The sequence below is a fragment of the Phyllostomus hastatus genome, unplaced genomic scaffold (assembly GCF_019186645.2).
Source record: "Phyllostomus hastatus isolate PE091 unplaced genomic scaffold, TTU_PhHast_1.1 phas_scaffold_55, whole genome shotgun sequence".
NCBI classification, from domain to species: domain Eukaryota; kingdom Metazoa; phylum Chordata; class Mammalia; order Chiroptera; family Phyllostomidae; genus Phyllostomus; species Phyllostomus hastatus.
In genome coordinates this window covers 12,909,115-12,927,843 of record NW_025334035.1, presented here as the reverse complement: position 1 = coordinate 12,927,843, position 18,729 = coordinate 12,909,115, and the positions used below count along the sequence as shown (strand labels likewise).

Sequence of the window (18,729 nt, the reverse complement as noted above, 5' to 3'; positions counted from 1 at the left end):
AATTTCCCTCATAGAATTATTTTGGCTGTGTTCCATAGACTTAAGGTCATTGTGGTTTTATTTTCATTTGTCTGAAGATATCTTTTGATTTTTTTCTTGATCTCATTGTTAACCTATTTATTGTCTAGTAGCATGTTATTTAATCTCCATGTGTTTGTGTGCTTTTCAGTTTTTTCTTGTAATTAATTTCTAGTGTCATGCCATTGTGATAAGAGAAGATGCTTAATATGATTTTAATCTTCTTAAATTTGTTGAGACTTGTTTTGTGGCCTAAAATGTGGTCTCTCATGAAAAATGTTGTATGTGCTGCTTTGGTGTGAAATGTTCAAAGATATCAATTAAATCCATCTGGCTTAATGTGTCAATTAAGGCGACTGTTTCCTTGTTGATTTTTCTTTCTAGATGAGCTATCCATTGATGACAAGGGGTATTAAAGTTTTCTACTATGATTATATTACTGTCAATCTCTTTTTTGTCTGTCAATATTTGCTTTATATATTTAGGTGCTCTTATGTTGGGTATGTGGGTGTTTATACATCATATATTCATTTATTGCAGGGGTGTCAAACTCATTTTCACTGGGGCCCCCATCAGCCTCACAGTTGCCTTCAAAGGGCTGAATGTAATTTTAGGACTGTATAAATGTAACTAACTCCTTAACTAGGGGAAAGGAGCTTGACACTGCCACTGGGTAGAAAGAAGGTGCCGGGTGGATAAAACAAGGTGGGGGGCCAGATTTGGCCCTTGGGCCTTGTAATTGACATCTATGTCTTATTGGATTGATCCTTTTATCATCAGGAAATGCCCTTCTTTATCTCTGCTTACAGCCCTTGTTTTAAAGTGGGTCCTTGTAGGCAGCATATGTATGGATATTTAAAAAATATCTATTCATCCACCCTATGACTTTTGATTGGAAAATTTATTTAGTCCACTTATGTTAGTGATAGATGTATAGTTATTGTCATTTCATGTTGGGAACCGCCCTGCCTGGTATCAGAAGCTGAAACCCCCACCTAGGCTAAGGCTAAGGGAACGCCTTTGGAACCGTAAGCCAGAAAGGAGACAAAAGCTTATCTCCCTGGCAGGAATGCTACTTCTGCTGCTTTATTCATAACTGAACCCCAAAAAGCTTGGTCGGTTAGCCAAAGACGGGTAAGATTCCCCAAGGGGGGAACGACCTAAGACAGGCACGATCACTTTGGGAGGCCCCCCAAAAGAAGGACTTGGGGGCCTGCAGCTAAAGGGGGTGATGGACCCTCGCTCCATGGCTTTGACATAGCCTGTGTTCTCAGCGTCTGGGAGAAAATCTCCTTATCTCTTGGTTGCCTTAGTTCCCTTGCTCCACCTAAGCCTGAAACAATGACAGGGTGGTGCAGCTCTGTGCTGAAAAGGGCGGATTCCCCGGGTGATCAGGCCTAAGAAAGAATATGTAAATTACTGTGAAACCCGCTTTGTTTAGAATGCTCTCAGTTGAATGAGAGGGGTCCAAGGAGGAAGTTAGTTTGTTCCTCAAAGTCTTACAGCTCTTTGACCCCGACTCAAAATAGTCCGGCAGGGTTCCTTGTTTTCTATGGTTCCTTACTTCCCCCTAATGAGTACTGTACTTTACCTGAATTATTATGCAAAATGAGCCCAATAAAAGCAGGTATAGACTGTAAATCGGGGCACTCCCCACTAGGGGGGTGAGCCATTTCGTTCCTACTTCTCCACAGAAACTAGTTTAGTCTCTGTGCATGTTTTTTCTCGCGTGTTTTTCGTTGAGCCATCCACAGCGTTCTGTGATCACTGCTGGCCAGTGACCCACGCATCAATTTCATTAATTGTTTTCAGATTTTTTTGTAGTTCTCTGATATTTTCTTATTCTTTTGCTGTCTTCTATCATATGTTGATGAGTTTCTATATTGTTGTGTTTAGATTCTTTTCTCTTTATTTCTAGTATATCTCTTGCAGATTTTTGGTTTTTGATTACCATGTGCTTCATATATACCAAGCTATGTTTAGAGCAGTCTATTTTATGTTGATGATGACTTAAGTTTGAACACACTGTAAAGTCACTACAATTTTTATTCATTCCCTCCATGTTTATCTTTTTTGTCATTATTTTTACTTCCTTTGTATGTGCATTTTTGTCTGTCTCTTAATTTTTTGTTGTAAGTATATACAATCTTACTACTTTTGACTTTTACTCTTTGTACTAGCTATGTAGTCAGTTGATCCATTGCTTTTACTAAGTATTTGCCTTTGTTAGTTAGAATTTATTTCTTTCCTCTATCTTCTTATTCATATTTAGATCTTTTCCTTTCTTTTTTAATTTTTCTTTTATTGTTGTTCAATTACAGTTGTCTGCACTTTCTGCCCACCACTCCCCCCATACTCCAGCCATCCCCACCTCCCTCCCCTGTTTCTACCCCACCTTGGTTTTGTCCATGTGTCCTTTATAGTTGTTCCTGAAAACCCTTCTCCCTCCCCCCCCATTATCCCCTCCCACCTCCCCTATGACAGTAACTTCCCCTCTGGTTGCTGTCAGATTGTTCTTAATTTCAATGTCTCTGGTTATATTTTGTGTGCTTGTTTGTTTTGTTGATTAAGTTCCACTTAAAGGTGAGATCATATGGTATTTGTCTTTCACCAACTGGCTTATTTCACTTAGCATAATGCTCTCCAGTTCCATCCATGCTGTCCCAAAGGGTAGGAGCTCCTTCTTTCTTTCTACTGCATAGTATTCAAGCATGTGCATGTGCCATAGTTTTTTGATCCATTCATTTACTGATGGGCACTTAGGGTTGCTTCTAGCACTTGGCTATTGCAAATTGTGCTGCTATGAACATTGGGGTGCATAGGTTCTTTTGGACTGGTGTTTCAGAGTTCTTAAGATATAGTCCCAGCAGTGGAATTGCTGGTTCAAAAGGCAGTTCCATTTTTAGTTTTCTGAGGATATTCCATACTGTTTTCCACAGTGGCTGCACCAGTCTGCATTCCCACCAACAGTGCACTAGGTTCCCTTTTCTCCACATTCTTGCCAACACTTGTTGTTTGTTGCTTTGTTTATGATGGCCATTCTGATGGTGTGAAGTGGTATCTCATTGTGGTTTTAATTTGCATATTTTTGATGGCTAGTGTTGCGAAGCATCTTTTCATATGCCTCTAGTCCCTCTGTATGTCTTCCTTGTAGAAGTGTCTGTTCAGGTCTTTTGCCCATTTTTTAGAAAGATTTTGTTTATTTATTTTAGACAGGGGAGAAGGGAGAGAGAAAGAGAGGGAGAGAAGCATCAATGTGTGGTTGCTTCTTTTGTACCCCCTACTAGGGACCTGACCTGACCTGACTTGCAACCCAGGCATGTACCCTGACTGGGAATCGAATTGGGGACACTTTGGTTCACAGCCCGGCGCTCAATCCACTAAGCCACACCAGCCAGGGCCCATTTTGTAAACGGGTTGCTTGTCTTCCTGAAGTGGAGTCATGTGAGTTCTTTATATATTTTGGAGATCAAATCCTTGTGTGAGGTATCATTGGCAACTATGTTTTCTCATACAGTTAGTTCCCTTTTCATTTTAATTCTGTGTTCTTTAGCTATGCAGAAGCTTTTTATTTTGATGAGATCCCATTTGTTTACTCTAGGGGACATATTGGTGAAAATATTGCTGTATGGAATATCTGAGATTTTCTTGCCTGTGTTTTCCTCTAGGACTTTTATGATGTCATGACTTACATTTAAGTCTTTTATCCACCTTGAGTTTAATTTTGTGTATGGTGTAAGCTGGTGGTCAAGTTCATTTTTTGCATGTAGCTGTCCATCTCTCGCAATACCATTAGTTGAAGAGGCTATTTGTACTCCATTTTATGCTGCTGCCCCCTTTAATTGACCATAGAGACTTGGGTTGATTTCTGGGCTCTCTATTCTCTACCATTGGTCTGTGTGTCTGTTCTTATGCCAGTACCAGGTTATTTTGATTGCAGTGGCCTTGTAGTACAGTTTGTTATCAAGTATTGTGATCTCTCCTACTTTGTTCTTCTTTCTCAAAATTGCTGTGAATATTTGGGGTTATTTATGGTTCCATATACATTTTTGAAATGTTTGTTTTATATCTATGAAATATGTCATTGGTACTTTAATAGGGATTGCACTGAATCTATAAATCACTTTGGGTAGTATGGACATTCTGATGATGTTAATTCTTTCAATCCATGAGCATGGTACATGCTTCCATTTACTTGTGTCTTCCTTAATTTCTTTCTTCAGTGTTGTGTAGTTTTCTGAGTACAGGTCTTTCACCTCCTTGGTTAGGTTTATTCCCAGGTACTTTATTTTGCTTGTTGCTATAACAAATGGGATTTTTTCCTGATTTCTGTTTCTGATATTTCATTGTTGGTGTACAAAAATGCCTTTGATTTCTAAATATTAACTTTGTATCACACTGTTTTGCCAAATTCACTTATTAGGTCAAGTAGTTCATGTGAGTAGGTCATGTCATCTGCAAACAATGATGGTTTTGCTTCTTCCTTTCCAATTTAGATGCCTTTTATTTCTTTTTGTTGTCTGATCACTGTGGCTAGAACTTCCAATACTGTGTTGAATAGGAGTGGTCAAAGCAGACATCCTTGTCTTGTTCCTGATCTTAGTGGGAAACCATTTAGTTTTTGTCCACTGAGTATGATGTTGGGTATGGTGTTGGCTGTAGGTCTCTCATATATGCCCTTTGTTATGTTGAGGAATGCTCCCTCTATTCCACATTGCTGAGTGTTTTTATCATAATGGTTGCTGTACCTTATCAAATGCTTTTTCCACATCTATTGATATGGTCATGTGATTTTTTTCTTTGCTTTTGTTTATATGATGTATTACATTTATTGATTTGCAAATATTGTATTCTCCTTGCATCCCTGGGATGAATCCCACTTGATAATAGTGTGTGATATTTTTAATGTATTGCTGGATGCAGTTTGCCAATATTTTGTTGAGGATTTTAGTGTCCATGTTCATCAGTGATATTGGTCTGTAGTTTTGCTTCTTTGTTATGTCTCTATCTGGTTTTGAGTTTGAGATGATGCTGACTTCATAATAAGAGATTGGGAATCTTCCTTCTTCTTGGATTTTTTTGGAATAGTCTGTGAAAGATAGGGGTTAGCCCTTCCTTAAATGCTTTATAGACTTCTCCTGAGAAACTGTCCAGTCCAGGGCTTTTGTGTGTTGGGAGTTTTTTGATTACTGCCTCAATTTTGTCAGCTGTTATTGGTCTGTTCAGGCTTTCTGCTTCTTCTTCATTTAGTTGGAAGATTATATTTTTCCAGAAATTTGTCAATTTCACCTAGGTTTTCAAATTTCTTGGCATATAGTTCTTAGTAATTTCTTACAATCTTTTGTATTTCTGTGGTATCAGTTGTAATTAATACTTTTTAATTTCTGATTGTGTTTATTTGGGTCCTCTCTTTTTTTTCTTGATGAGTTTTCTTAAAGGCTTGTTGATTTTGTCTATCTTTTCAAAGAACCAGCTGCTGGATTTACTGATCCTTGGAATTGTGTTTTCAGTCTCTATGTTGTTTAATTCTGCTCTGATCTTGGTTATTTCCCTCCTCCTACTTGCTCTGGGCTGTCTTTGTTGTTGTTCCTCCAGTTCTTGTAGAGGTAAGGTTAGGTCATTTATTTGAAATGTTTCTCTCTTTTTTAGGTAGGCCTGTATCATTATGAACTTCCCTCTCAGGACTGCCTTCACTGTGTCCCATAAGTTGTTGATTGTTTTGAGTTCATTTTCATTTGTTTCCAGAAACTTTGTCATTTCTTCCTTGATCTCATTTTTAACCCATTCATTGTTTAATACCATGCTATTCAATCTCCATGAGCTTGAGTGTTTTTGAGTGTTTTCCTTTAGGTTGGTATCTAGGTTCAGTCCCTTGTGGTGGGAGAAAATGCTTGATATGATTTCAATTTTCTTGAATTTGTTGAGGTTTGTTTTGTGTCCTATCATGTGGTCTATCTTTGAAAATGTTCCATGTGCTTTTGAGAAGAATGTGTATTTTGCTTCTTTGAGAAGAAAGGCTCTATATATATCAGATAAGTTCATTTGATCTAGGACATTGTTCAATGCCACAATATATTTGTTGATATTTTGTTTGGAAGATCTATTCATTTTTGACAGTGGGGTGTTAAAATCCCCTACTGTAGGAGACCGTTCTGCATGTTGTGGGCCCAGCTCCCACCTGGAGATGCACAGGACCCACACCCATGGATAGGTTCTCCCGTGGGGTATCAGGCCTGCAATGTACCTAGGCCTCTTTGAGACTTGCTTTTGCTATAACTCCCTCACCCTGAATTGAGACAGCAAGTGCTTACTGTAACTTCCTAAAATCCAAGTTAAAACTCCCCAGTACGGAGTGTACCTGGTTCAACCACTTTTCCCTTTTCATTTGCAAATATCCTTCATCTGTGATGTGATTAGCGGCATTGGCTCCTTTCTTTTCTGTAAAAGGTAACCACCTAAAGTGAACCTGTGCATAGTAAATGAGGACCATCATATAATGTGCTGAGAAACCCAAAAAAGGTCAGTCAGTCCTCCAAGATTATCTTTATGTATTTGGGTGCTCCTATGTTGGGTGCATATATATTTACAATGTTTATGTCTTCTTGGTGGATTCTTCCCTTGAGTATTAAGAAGTTACTGTCTGGATCTCCTTTTATGGCCCTTGTTTTGAAGTCTATTCTGTCTGATATGAGTATTGCTTTTATCCAGCTTTTTTATCCTGTCCATTTGCTTGGAGTATTTTTTTCCAGCCTTTCACTTTCAGTCTTTGTAGGTCTTTTGTCTGAGGTGGGTTTCTTGTAGGCAGCATATGTGTGGGTCATGATTTCTTATTCATTCAGCTATTCTGTCTTTTGATTGGAATATTTAACCCATTCACATTTGAGGTTATATTTGATAGGTATTTATTCATTGCCATTTTTTCGTACCTGTACTCCTCTCTCTGTCACTATTTTTTTCCTTTTCTTAAAGCAGTTGCTTTAGCATCTGTTGCAGAGCTGGTTTGGTGAAGGTGTATTCTTTTAGACTTCTTTTGTCCAAGAAGCTCCTTATTTTTCCTTCCATTTTAATTGAGAGCCTTGCTGGGTAGAGTAGTCTCAGTTGCAGGCCTTTATTTTTCATTACTTGGAATATTTCTTGCCATTCCCCTGTGGCTTGTAGTGTTTCTATTGAGAACCCAGCTGCTAGCCTTATCAGGGCTCTCTTGGCTGTCAGTTCCTGTTTCTCCCTTGCTGCCTTTAAGATTTTTCTTTATCTTGGAACTTTGCCATTTTAATTATGTTGTGTCTTAAAGTGGGCCTCTTTGGGTTCCTCTTGATTGGAACTCTGTGTTTCCTGGATCTGTGTGACTTTTTGTCTCATCAAATTAGGGAAGTTTTCCATCATTTCTTTTTCAAACAGGTTTTCTATCCCTTGCTCTTCTTCTTCTCCTTCTGGTATCCTTATTATACAGGTATTATTATATTTCAAGTTGTCCTACAGTTCCCTTAACACCTCTTTATTCTTTCTGAGTCTCTTTTTCTTTTCTTGCTGTTTCTGGATGTTTTTTTGTGCCTTGTCCTCCAGCTTGCTGATTCAGTCCTCTGCTTCACCTAGCCTGCTTTTGATTCCTTGTACTGTGTTCTTCAATTCAGAAATTGTATTCTTCGTTTTCTCCTGGCTATTGTTGATTGTTTCTATTTTCTTTTTAGTGTTGATATGACTTGCAGTGAATTCATCATAGTTTCCCTGTAGTTTTTGGTAATTCACTGTGAGCTCATTGAGCTTCCTTATAACCATTGTTTTGAACTTAATATTTGATAGGTGATTTGTCTCTGTTTCATTTAGCATTCTTTCTGAGGCTTCCTCCTTTCTTTTTGTTTGGAGTTTGTTTCTTTGTCTTCCCATTTTTTGTGAGACTCTTCTTGTTAGCCTCTGCTTCTTAAATTGGTCTGTTCTGACTCCCTGGGCTTATGGTGTGAATTTCTATGGTAGGAGACCTATAAGATTCAGTAGTGTAGTCACCTTGATGTCCTGAACTTGCTGCTCTTGGGATGTCATTTATGTTGGCTCTGTATGTCTTTAGGTTTTTATTGTTGTTTGGTCTTTCTTTGGTGGGTCTTTCACTCCAGCTGGTTAACTGAGGGTCACTCCATCTACCATGTGTTGTATTCTGTTGTGCAAGTGCAGACAGGTTGTGTTGAAGCTGGTTCTTTTGTCTGTCTGAGGTTATGAGGCTTCTCTGAAGCTATTGTTCAGTTGTTTGTTCTGAATAATTTTTCCACTGTTTAATGGTAATTCCAAGTTGGTCCTGCATAAAGCTTAGTGTGGCTTTCACTCACTTCTCCACCACCTTCCTTTATTATCTGTTGGTGGTTCCTTTGTTGGTGGGTTCTCTCTTCCAGCAGGTATATTGGTGTTCACAGGTCCCTCTTACTCTTTTATGTGATCAGTTGGAGGGGGAAGGCAGAATGGATTAAGACAGCAGGATATTCTATGGGATTTAAAGTACCAACCTATAGAGAAGAGATAGGAGATCCTTTATACTTTGGATAAGTATAGTGTTAACGGTGATATTTCACCCCACTAGCCACTTTTTAGGAAGGGTAGAAAAAAGATAAGACTCTTGTTAGAGAGGGGAAGGATTGTGAGTTGAATCCACAAAACAGACCTCCTGGTCAGATTATGATATATAGTGAGAGTAAAGGAGAAGAAATAGGTGTAGTGTGGGAGAGAATAAAATCACCACAACAGTAATATAGTTCTGGAAGACAGTGAAATGGGCTAAGATACAGGAGGGGTGGTGTGTAGTGTTTACAATTGTATGGAACAACAATTATTACAATAATACTTGAACAACAATAATAGGGCAAGTACTATATGATCTGAATAACAAGAATAGGAAGTACACAACCTAGAGTGGCATGCTATTGGAACACAAGTGAAGTGAAAGAAGGAAAATTAAAAATACACCATGAAAGAGAGAACAAGGAAAACCAGTCAAACAATGCAATTAAACAAACAAATAAAACAAAAAAACCTAAACAGAAAGAAGAGAAATTAAAAAATAGTAATAACATAAAACAAGTAAAAATATTGAAAAAATAATAATACAAATAAACAATAACATGCAAGTTCTCTGGAATAGTAAAATGAAGTTTGTCTCAGTTTCTCAGCTGTTGGGATAAGCCTTGTGATCCCTCTTTGGGTCTGACTCTGGTCCTTTCACAGCTCCAGGTCTTATTGTCTCACTTTGGGGGAAAAAAAGAAAAAAGAAAAGCCTTCTGCTGACTTTTAACTAGCAAGCAAGTTCTTCTGTGTGGGGAGCTTTGTCCAGCAGAGATCCCCCAGCCTCCACAGATGAGAATAAGTCTACCAAGACATGCTCTGCTTGGGGAGGAAAGGTGCCCAGTCTCTCAAAGGAGAAGGGCCTTGAGCCTGTCCCTCTATGGGCTTTTATTGGGTTCAAGTCACACAGGAATACAGGTAAAGTTCATCAATCATTGTCAGGCAGTAAGGATCAAACAATAGATAACACTCAAAGAACTATGAGGGCTTATTCTGAGTCAGGGTCAGTTAGCTAAAGGGTCTTAAAACTTTGGGAAACAAACTCACTTCATGCTCAGACTCTTATCAGAAAATTGAGGGCATTCTTAACAAAGCAGGCTTCACAGGATTTTATGCATTCTTTCTTGGGCCTGATAGCCCTGGGGAACTGCGTGTACCCGCCCAGGCCTGCACTGCCCTCTGGCATTGTTTCAGGCTTAAGTCAGGTGGGGGAAATAAGTCAGCCAAGAGATCAGGAGACTTCTCACAGACAGAATGAGGACTCAGGCTATGACAAGGCTGAGGGGTGATGATCCATCACCCCCTTTCTCTTTAGCCCCCCAAGTCCTTTTTTGGGGGCCCCTTCTGACCATGCCTGACTTAGGTCATCCCTCCCTTGAGGTATCTTACCCATCATTAGCTGACCAGTCATCTGCCTGGGGCCAAGCAAGGTGAAGTAAAAGGGGGTAGAGACAGATTCCCAGCTAGGGAGATAAGCTTTGTCTCCTTAGTGTCTTATGGTTCCAAGGTCCTTTACTCAGCCTTAGCCATGGAGGGTTACAGCTTCTGAAACCAGGCAGGGTGGTTCCCAACACTTTCTTATACAAATGTATACTTTCTTATCCAAAAATAAACTCAAAAGCGTTAAAGACTTACATGTAAGTCATACCATAAAATTCCTAGAAGAAAGCATAGGCAGTAAATGCTTTGACATTGCTCTTGGTAATGTTTTTTTTTTTTTTTTGATATGTCCTTGATCGATTGAAACGAACAAACAAAGAAAAAATAAACAAATGGCACTACATCAAACTAAAAAGTTTCTGCACAGCAGAAGAACAATCAAGAAGTGCAAAGTTTAGCAGCTGGACCAGTAAGATCTTTTGAAATGAACCAAATAATCACATTTACTTAAACTGTTTCCATTTTATGTATTTCATTATTGTAATTACGATCTTCTGATAGTGAAAATTTTCAGTAAATAGAATTTATATACTTGGAAATTTGTTTTGTTATCTAGGATTGATTTTTCATTTGCTGGCATCTCACAATAATTAATAATTTAAACTTTTTAAAAATTAACAGCTCTTTGTTATTTGGTTGTCGTGTTTTGTTTTTCCTTCGGCCTCATCCCAAGTGTAAAACTGTATGAACTACCATTAAATCAATTTACTTGAATGAATATAGCTTGCTACTTTTATAGAGGAATACTGTAGCAGCTGGTCACATTTAAATAATGAACATGAACAAAAATTTTTTTGAGGCCAGTACTGTGCTCTGCATATTGCAAAGCTGCTTCAAGGTTGTGACCTTTCTTTAAAAAAACATATAACATAAGAGGCTTGCCTCCCCTATTTTATTCTTTCTTGTGTTGTAAATGATTACAAGTTGTTTGTTACTTTTATGAGATGAGGTACCTCAAACTGGGAAGAGATTTGAGGAGGCTGGTTGCATAAGTGAGGGACATTTTAGAAGTGATTCTAGAAGCAGAAGGACTCAAATACTTCAAAAGCCTTTCTCTGCTAAGAGTTCATTCAATAATAGATTTCAGTTTTTGTATGTGTTCTTATCACTTTAGTTTTTTCTGAAGACTATTTCCAAAAATTTGAAAATGAAATCACAGTCTTTTCTTCTTATTAAAAAAAAATAGGAAAGACAACCTACTGAATAAAAGAAGATATTTGTCAATGGTAAATCTGATAAGAGATTAACATCCAAAATATACAGGGAACTCATACAATTTAACATAGAAAAATCCTCTTAAAGAAATGGTCAGAGGACCTTAAGGGACATTTCTCCAAAGAAGACATACTCATGGCCAATAGACATGGAAAGATGCTCAACATCATGAGTCATTAGGGAAATGTAAGTTAGAGCTACAATGAAATATAACCTCATACCTGTCAGAATGGCTGTCATCAGTAAATCAAAAAACAAGTGTTGGTGAGGATGTAGAGGAAAGGGAAGCCACATGCATTGTTGATTGGATTGCAGATTGGTGTATTCACAATGGAAACAGTATAGAGTTGCCTCAAAAAATTAAAAATATAAGTACCATATGACCCAGCAATTCCACTTTATCCAAAACACTAATTTGAAAAAATATATGTACCACTATGTTCAATACAGCATTATTTACAATAGCCAACATACAAAAGCAACCTAAGTGTCCATCGTTGGACAAATGGATAAAGAAGATGTGGTACAATGTGTGGATGAAAAGGGGCCACGTACTAATCCTGACAAGCTCAGGGGAGGCCTGTGTGGTAGCCTTACAAACTCAGAGACCTAAAGTAACCACACAGGATGGTCTGAAGTGAAAACTTCCCAACTAAAAGTGAGTCTTGGTGGGCAGTCTGGTCCTAGGCTAGCATCTTCCCTGACAGAGGTCAATCTTCACCTTAACTGAGCCTGTCTGTTGTCTTTTTGCATCTATGACAACATACCACACCTGAGCAAAGACCACAAATCCCCTCATCACTTGTTATCGTGTTGTTGACTGTTAACTATCCTGTACCCACCTCTGTAAAAGAAGTGTGTATCAATTTACTTTTTAGCCAATCCCAGAGGTTTCCCTGCTTTGCTTTTTCCTGCCTCCCTAATTCATCACCAGTGGATTTCATGTAACCCAGTTACATCTTCTGATCATAATGTGTAAAATAAGGTGTGCAACTGCTATTTTCTGGAGCATTTTCTCAATCCTTTGAGATTTTGCTTCCCAGCAATTGTCATCAGTCTGGCTTAAATAAACTCATAAATATTCTTACAAGTTTGAATGTTTCCTATGTTGACAAATGGAATATTACTCAGCCATTAAATATGGTATTTTGCCATTTGCAACAACATGAATGAACTTAGAGGGTATTATGCTAAGTTAAATAAGTCAGAGAAAGACAAACACCATATTTCACTTACACATGGAATCTAAAAAACAAAATGAATAAACAGGACAGAAATAAACTCATAGATACTGAGAAAAAATTAATGATTGCTAGATAGAGGGATTGGGGGAAGGGTGAAAAAGGTGACGAAATTAGGAAGTACAAACTGCCAGTTATAAAGAGAGTCATAGGGATGTAAAATACAGCATAAGGAATATAGTTAATCATATTGAAAAACTATATATGGTATCAGATGGGTACTAGACTTATCAGGGTAATCACTTCTTAAGTTATATAAATGTGCAATCACTGGGTTGTACACATGAAACTAGTATAATATTGTATGCCAATTGTAATTAAAATGTTTAAAAATAAAGTAAAAATATTGGGAAATCTATGATGAGTTTAAATTAACATCCTAAAAGAAAAGAAAAAGGATTATTTTAATTAATACTGAGTAAGTTCAGATGCATGATTTTTATAAGCCTTTTAGTAAGAATCACAAATGAACATAATAATGAGTATTTATCAAACATCATCAGCAAAATTTAAAAAAATCACAACTGTACCACATCATGATGTTTCAGAAATGGACCACATATACAACAGTGGTCCCATAAGATTGTAATGGAGCTGCAGAATTCCTATCACTTAGAGGCATTCTATGCATCATAATGCCATAGTGCAACACACGAATACTTACCATTGTGTTATAGTTGTCTACAGTAGCACAGTAGCACACTATATATTTAGTAAAGTAGCATACTATATAGCTTTGTAGCCTAGGAGGTGTAGGGTCCAGAATTTGTCACCCCAAAATATGTCTCTTTGGCTTAAGGATTATTTTAGTCTGGTTAATTTTAAGAAAGAGCAGATGTGGGAGAAGTTCTGAAAACCAAGTAGCTAGAACCCTTTGTATAAGACATTTGCATTTGTATAGGAAATCTCCTTTTGTAAAGGGTGTCTCTTTGGCTGTACCATGAAGAGAGGGATGACTTTATTTCTAGAAACTGTCAAAAATAAATGCTAAATGGAGCCACTTTAAAATGGTGCCAGTGAGCTCTCCCTGTCTGTGACAGGGTGTTGAGTGGTCCACGCCTAGCAGCAGAGATGCCCCTCCTGCACTGACAGGATGGACAGTGAAGACAGCTGCCCCTGCAGAGCAGAGGTCCCCAACACCAAGCTTGGAAGGAGTGAGGCACCGCTGATGTGCAGATCAATGAAATTTCCTCACAGGCTTACATTGCAGTGAAGGAGAAGGATGCCAAGAACATGACCCACAGTGCAGGGCTCTATGTGACCAAGTGCTTCTGCAAGGAGTGTTGCTGTGTTGTGGACACCTCACCAACTTAACAATGATACTCAGGAAAACAATGACAAAAAGCTCATGACCATGTGCATCATCAAGTGTGCCTTTGAGATCATCCATCCGCTCACCAGCGAGAATCCCCTGCTGGTCCTGGTGAATGCTATCATCAACAATGGTCCCTGGGAGAACTTGATCTGACTGGGCAAGCTGTAACAGTGAGGCAACAGGCTGTGGAGGTGTCCCCACTGTGCCGGGTGAATCAGACTGGCTGCTTGTTGTACACAGGTGCCCATGAGGCTGTCTTCCAGAGCATCAAGACAATGCTGAGTGCCTGGCAGATGAACTCATCAATGGGACTGTAATGGGAAAAGACACTGGTGTTCGGGCTGCCTGTCACTACCAAATCCAATAAGCAATGACAGCGATTGAATCTTTTATGGGCGCTTTATTCAGATGGCCGGTGATCTGAGAAGATGGCGGGTTCATACCCTAACAAACCATCTTGCCTTCTCTTTCCTGGCCAGATCTTTTATAAGGGGGTGGGGGAAGACAAACAAGATGAGGTGAGGTCTTTGAGATTCAGAAGCTGCAACATTCCTGTCCTGGGCTGTTAGCTGTTTCCAAAGGGGAGGGGTGGTCACCTGCTCTTCTTGGAACAAAGGTTCGGACCTCCACAGGAGGTAATCCTCTATCAGTGCCCCAGGAGGTCGGCTGCTGCTTCCAGGAGCCTGGATGGGCCTTATCTGTAGTTTCTGAAACAAAAGCTTAACTTACACGTTACTTGCTAGATTTACAGCTTTTTACCTTAAACTAAAATGTTCCAAGTTTTGAGTCCCCTATCAGGACCACAGGCTCTTCCAACCCCTACGCTACCAAGAAGGACAGTCAGAGCCTGTGGCCAAGTGCCACTGTTGATCACCTCTCTGTGGCCCCCCAAAATCTGTTAGCCCCTTGGGGTAGCATGTAAAGTAAAGTAAAATAAAATAAACATCTAAATTAAATGGATCAGACCTGCCATGGCAGACTTGCATGTCTTTTACCTCAATCTTCGGTATGTTAAAACAGGACAAAATAATATTTGAGGGGGCCTAAAGCAATATTGTGCCTCCCAAAAGTTGTTTCTAGCAGATTACAAGGAAGTAGTTATTATGACTACTGGACTGAAAAAACAAAACCTTTTTTTTTAGAATAGCATCACTGTTATGTTATCTGAACCAATGGAAATGCCTTCTGTCCATATTGATGTAATTGCTCCCCCTCCATTTCTCATAAATCCCTCTTGCCTTTGTCTCCTAATCAGAACACTATTTGACTTCTGCCTGAATCAGTGCTTCCCAAGCAGCTATTCTTCTGGACCTCAATAAGTGCTTGCTGCCCTTTTAGTTTTTGTTACCAAACTCTTATCACTGAAGACCAGGACTTCAACCTGCATTCCGACCTTACTCTTGTGGAGTGTGCTTTTTGTGGTCCTCTCCCATGCCTGACTCCCTCATCTCCCAATGTCTTCTTTTGTCTTCAGCTACAGATGGTATTTAAGGTAATGGCTTCAGCCATTTCAATGAATTACTTTGTTTTTCTCCTGTTAAGCTGTCTCTTATTACTGGCATGGCTCAGCCAAGCACCCAGAAGGGTAGAGGGAAATAGTTTTCCTCCCCTACTGAGCAATAGGCTATACTGTATAGCTGAGGTGTGCCTTGGGCCACACTGTCGTCTAGGTTTTCACAGTGTACTCTGTGATGTTCACTCACATGGAAATGACCCAGGGAGGCATTTCTCAGAAATCCCCATCCCTAAGCAGCAGCATGGCTGTATTCATTAAGAAGTCCCAGAAATTGATTGGATTAGGGGAATGATTAAACTCGAAACTCTGTATTTTAATTAGGTACTTTCTTTATGAGTAAATCTGCAGACACAATGTAATGTCATTCAAAATCCTAATATTTCCAGGTCAAGCAGGTTTTTCAACTACTTATGACACAGGCTGGGCCCTCATTATAATAGTGAAAAACACACCCCTGGGTAGAAATTTAACATTCTTTTTTTAAAAAGATTTTATTTATTTATTTTTAGACAGAGGGGAAGGGAGGGAGAAAGAGCAGGAAAGAAACCTCACTGTGTGGTTGCCTCTCATGAACCCCCTACTGGGGACCTGGCCCACAACCCAGGCATTTACCCTGGCTGGGAATCCAACCCTCGACCCTTTGGTTCACAGGCCAGTGCTCAGTTCACTGAGCCATGCCAGCCAGGGCGGAAATTTCACATTCTAATGAGACATGTGACACATGAAAACACACGTAGTTCCACTGTCCAAGTGCCAAAGAGACTCAACCTCTACATACTTAGACATCATTTTTCCCACCCCAACTTCTCCAAAACTGTCCCCAGCCTTTGTTTGGGGAGCAGCCCATTATTCCTTTCCCTGGCGGCTAACTCCCTTACATGTACAAGCTTCTTAATAAACCTCTCGTCTGAGTACTATTTTTGTGGTGACCTCTCTTGATTTCCATTTTGAGAGGTTTTTGTCAATTCTAATGTCACCTATCAATGAGGTCATTTTTTTGGCTGCCTGTTGTTCCCTTATCTGGTTGTATAGTCTTGTGCTAACTGCATATTGTTTTAAAAATTATTTATTGACTGATAGGGCTACTTCTTTCCACATTACTTTGTTTCTTCAGAAAATGTTTTTAAAAAATATCCTTGCTTATTTATATTCTCAAATACTTTTAGAATCACTATTAAAAATTTAAAGTATGAAATATATTGGAATGAATTAAAACCTGATATATTAATTGGAAAAGACTGGTCTTCTATGGGAGCAGCATGTGTTTTTAACTAATTCAGGTCTTTCCTAAAATTCATAAATAAATGTCACATATATTTCACATTAAAATTATTCACATTAAAAACACACAAAAAGGTTTTGAGGATCTATCACAATATAAAACAGCTGTGTTTTGGCCCAATGGCATCTAGCTTTGACTTCTTATCCCAATGGTGTGAAAATTGGAGAAAACCAGAACATAGAGACAGGCCAAATACTTTCATATGCATGTTATTCCTGATTAAATGTAACCTCCACACAATACTTAAAAAAGCTATAAATGTTGCTCTCAGCTCTCTCTGCAAGTGAAAAACTTCAAACTGTTCCCCAAACCCCCAGTTCCATGTTGGTGTTGCCTGCTATTGAGAGTGAAATCTCTGCGGGGAATTTTCTAGCTATTTGCTGCCGAAATTGGAGCAGGTGCTCTGGTTGTAGTTACACAATAACTTTCAGGAGCTGAATTGATACTGATACATGATTACTAACTAAAGTCCATACTTTATTCCTATTTCTGTAATTCTTGCCTAAGTCCTTTTTCTGTTCCAGGATTTCGCCAAAGATACCATCTTATTACATTTCAGGCCATGTCTCCTTAGACTCTCTTAGCTGTGACAGTTTTTCAAAATGTCCTAAATTTGTTGATGTTGACAGTTTTGAGGAGTGATCAGGAATTTTGTAGAATATTCCACAGTCGGGATTCTTCTGGTGTTTTCTAAAGCTTAGACTTGGGGTCATGGGTTGAGGGGAGAAAGACCATAAAGGTAAAGTGCTATTTTTATCACATCACATCAAAGGGTATGGTTGAATGGTGTCCCTCCACAATTCATCTACACAGAACCTCAGAATGTGACCTTATTTGGCACTAGCGTCTTTGTAGATGTGATGAAGTTAAGATGAGGTCATGTGGATTAGGTTAGCCCTGATCCAATGACTGGTGTCCTTAAAAGAAGAGAAAATAGAGAAGCAGACAAACAGGTGATGGTGGAGGCAGAGATTGAGGTTATGCTACCACAAATCAGGGAATGCCAAGAACCGCAGGCAACCACCAGAAGCTAGGAGAGAAGACAAGCAGCTTCTCCCTGTGAGCCTGCAGAAGGGACTAACCTGGCCAACTCTTTGATTTCTGACTTGTGGCCTTCAGAACTGTGAAAGAATAAACCTTTGAGATTTTCTTTTTTTTTTTTTTAGCCATCAAGTTTGTGGTAATTTGTTAAGCAGCATTAGGAAACTAACACAGGTCCATACTATCAGCGTGACCTCCCACTGTTGATATTAGCCATGGTCATACAGGTGAGGCAGTGTTTGCCAGGTCTCTCCTCTGTAAAATTATCGTGTCTTCCTCTTTCCATACTGTCTTCTTTGGAAGGAAGTTACTGTATACAGTGTCTGTAAGTAGTGTGGGATTATGTTCCACATCATAAGAAATGTTTGTTCATTGCTATTGTGAAAGAGATTTCTTCTTCCAAAATTTTCATTTGTTATTACCAATATAAAGAGCTGATATTGTCTGTTGAAAAACCTGTATGTAGCAATATTATTAAACCCATTTATTACTTCTGTTAGGTTTTTTCCCATTTGATTTCTTTGTATTGTCTAGAATTATAACTACAAGTAATATTTTGCCTCTTCTTTCTTAATATTTGTAACTACATTTTTGTTTCATGTCTTACTACATTGTCCAAAACTCCAGAAGACTATTAAAGAGTAGCAGTGATTAAAGATCTAGTGTAGATTCTAGGATTTTTGTCTGTTGGATCCTTATTGCTTTTGGGAAACTCCTCGTCCTCTGCTCCTCACGTGTAGATCTGGTGGCACTGTTGCAGTCCCAGCACCCAGCCCTCTTGGTATGGAGCTGAGTTCATGGTCCAGGCCCAGCCAAACTTAAGACCCTCTTTCCCTGGCCAGGATGATTGTTCCAAGGATGGGTGAGAGACTTGCATACAGCCAAACAATTCTCCCCTTCTTTTTTGTTTGTTTGTCTCTAGTTAGAAGTGAAGTGTTAGGAGTGTCATTTTCTGGTTTATAGGGTAGGAAAGATAGGAATGAGGGTTTCTGATGTGAGAGAAGGGAAACATTCTGCCTTCCCTTCTGGTTCTTTTTGGCTGATTGAATAATCAGACTGACAGAAGACAGATTAACAAGAGAGAATCAAATTTAATTTTGTGCACATGGGAACCCCC

At 39.0% G+C, this 18,729-nt stretch overlaps 1 pseudogene; it reads left to right on the top strand.

Moving 5' to 3' along the window:
- Positions 1–13,465: 13,465 nt before the first annotated feature.
- LOC123809134 lies at positions 13,466–18,478 on the top strand (annotated as a pseudogene).
- Positions 18,479–18,729: the final 251 nt, after the last annotated feature.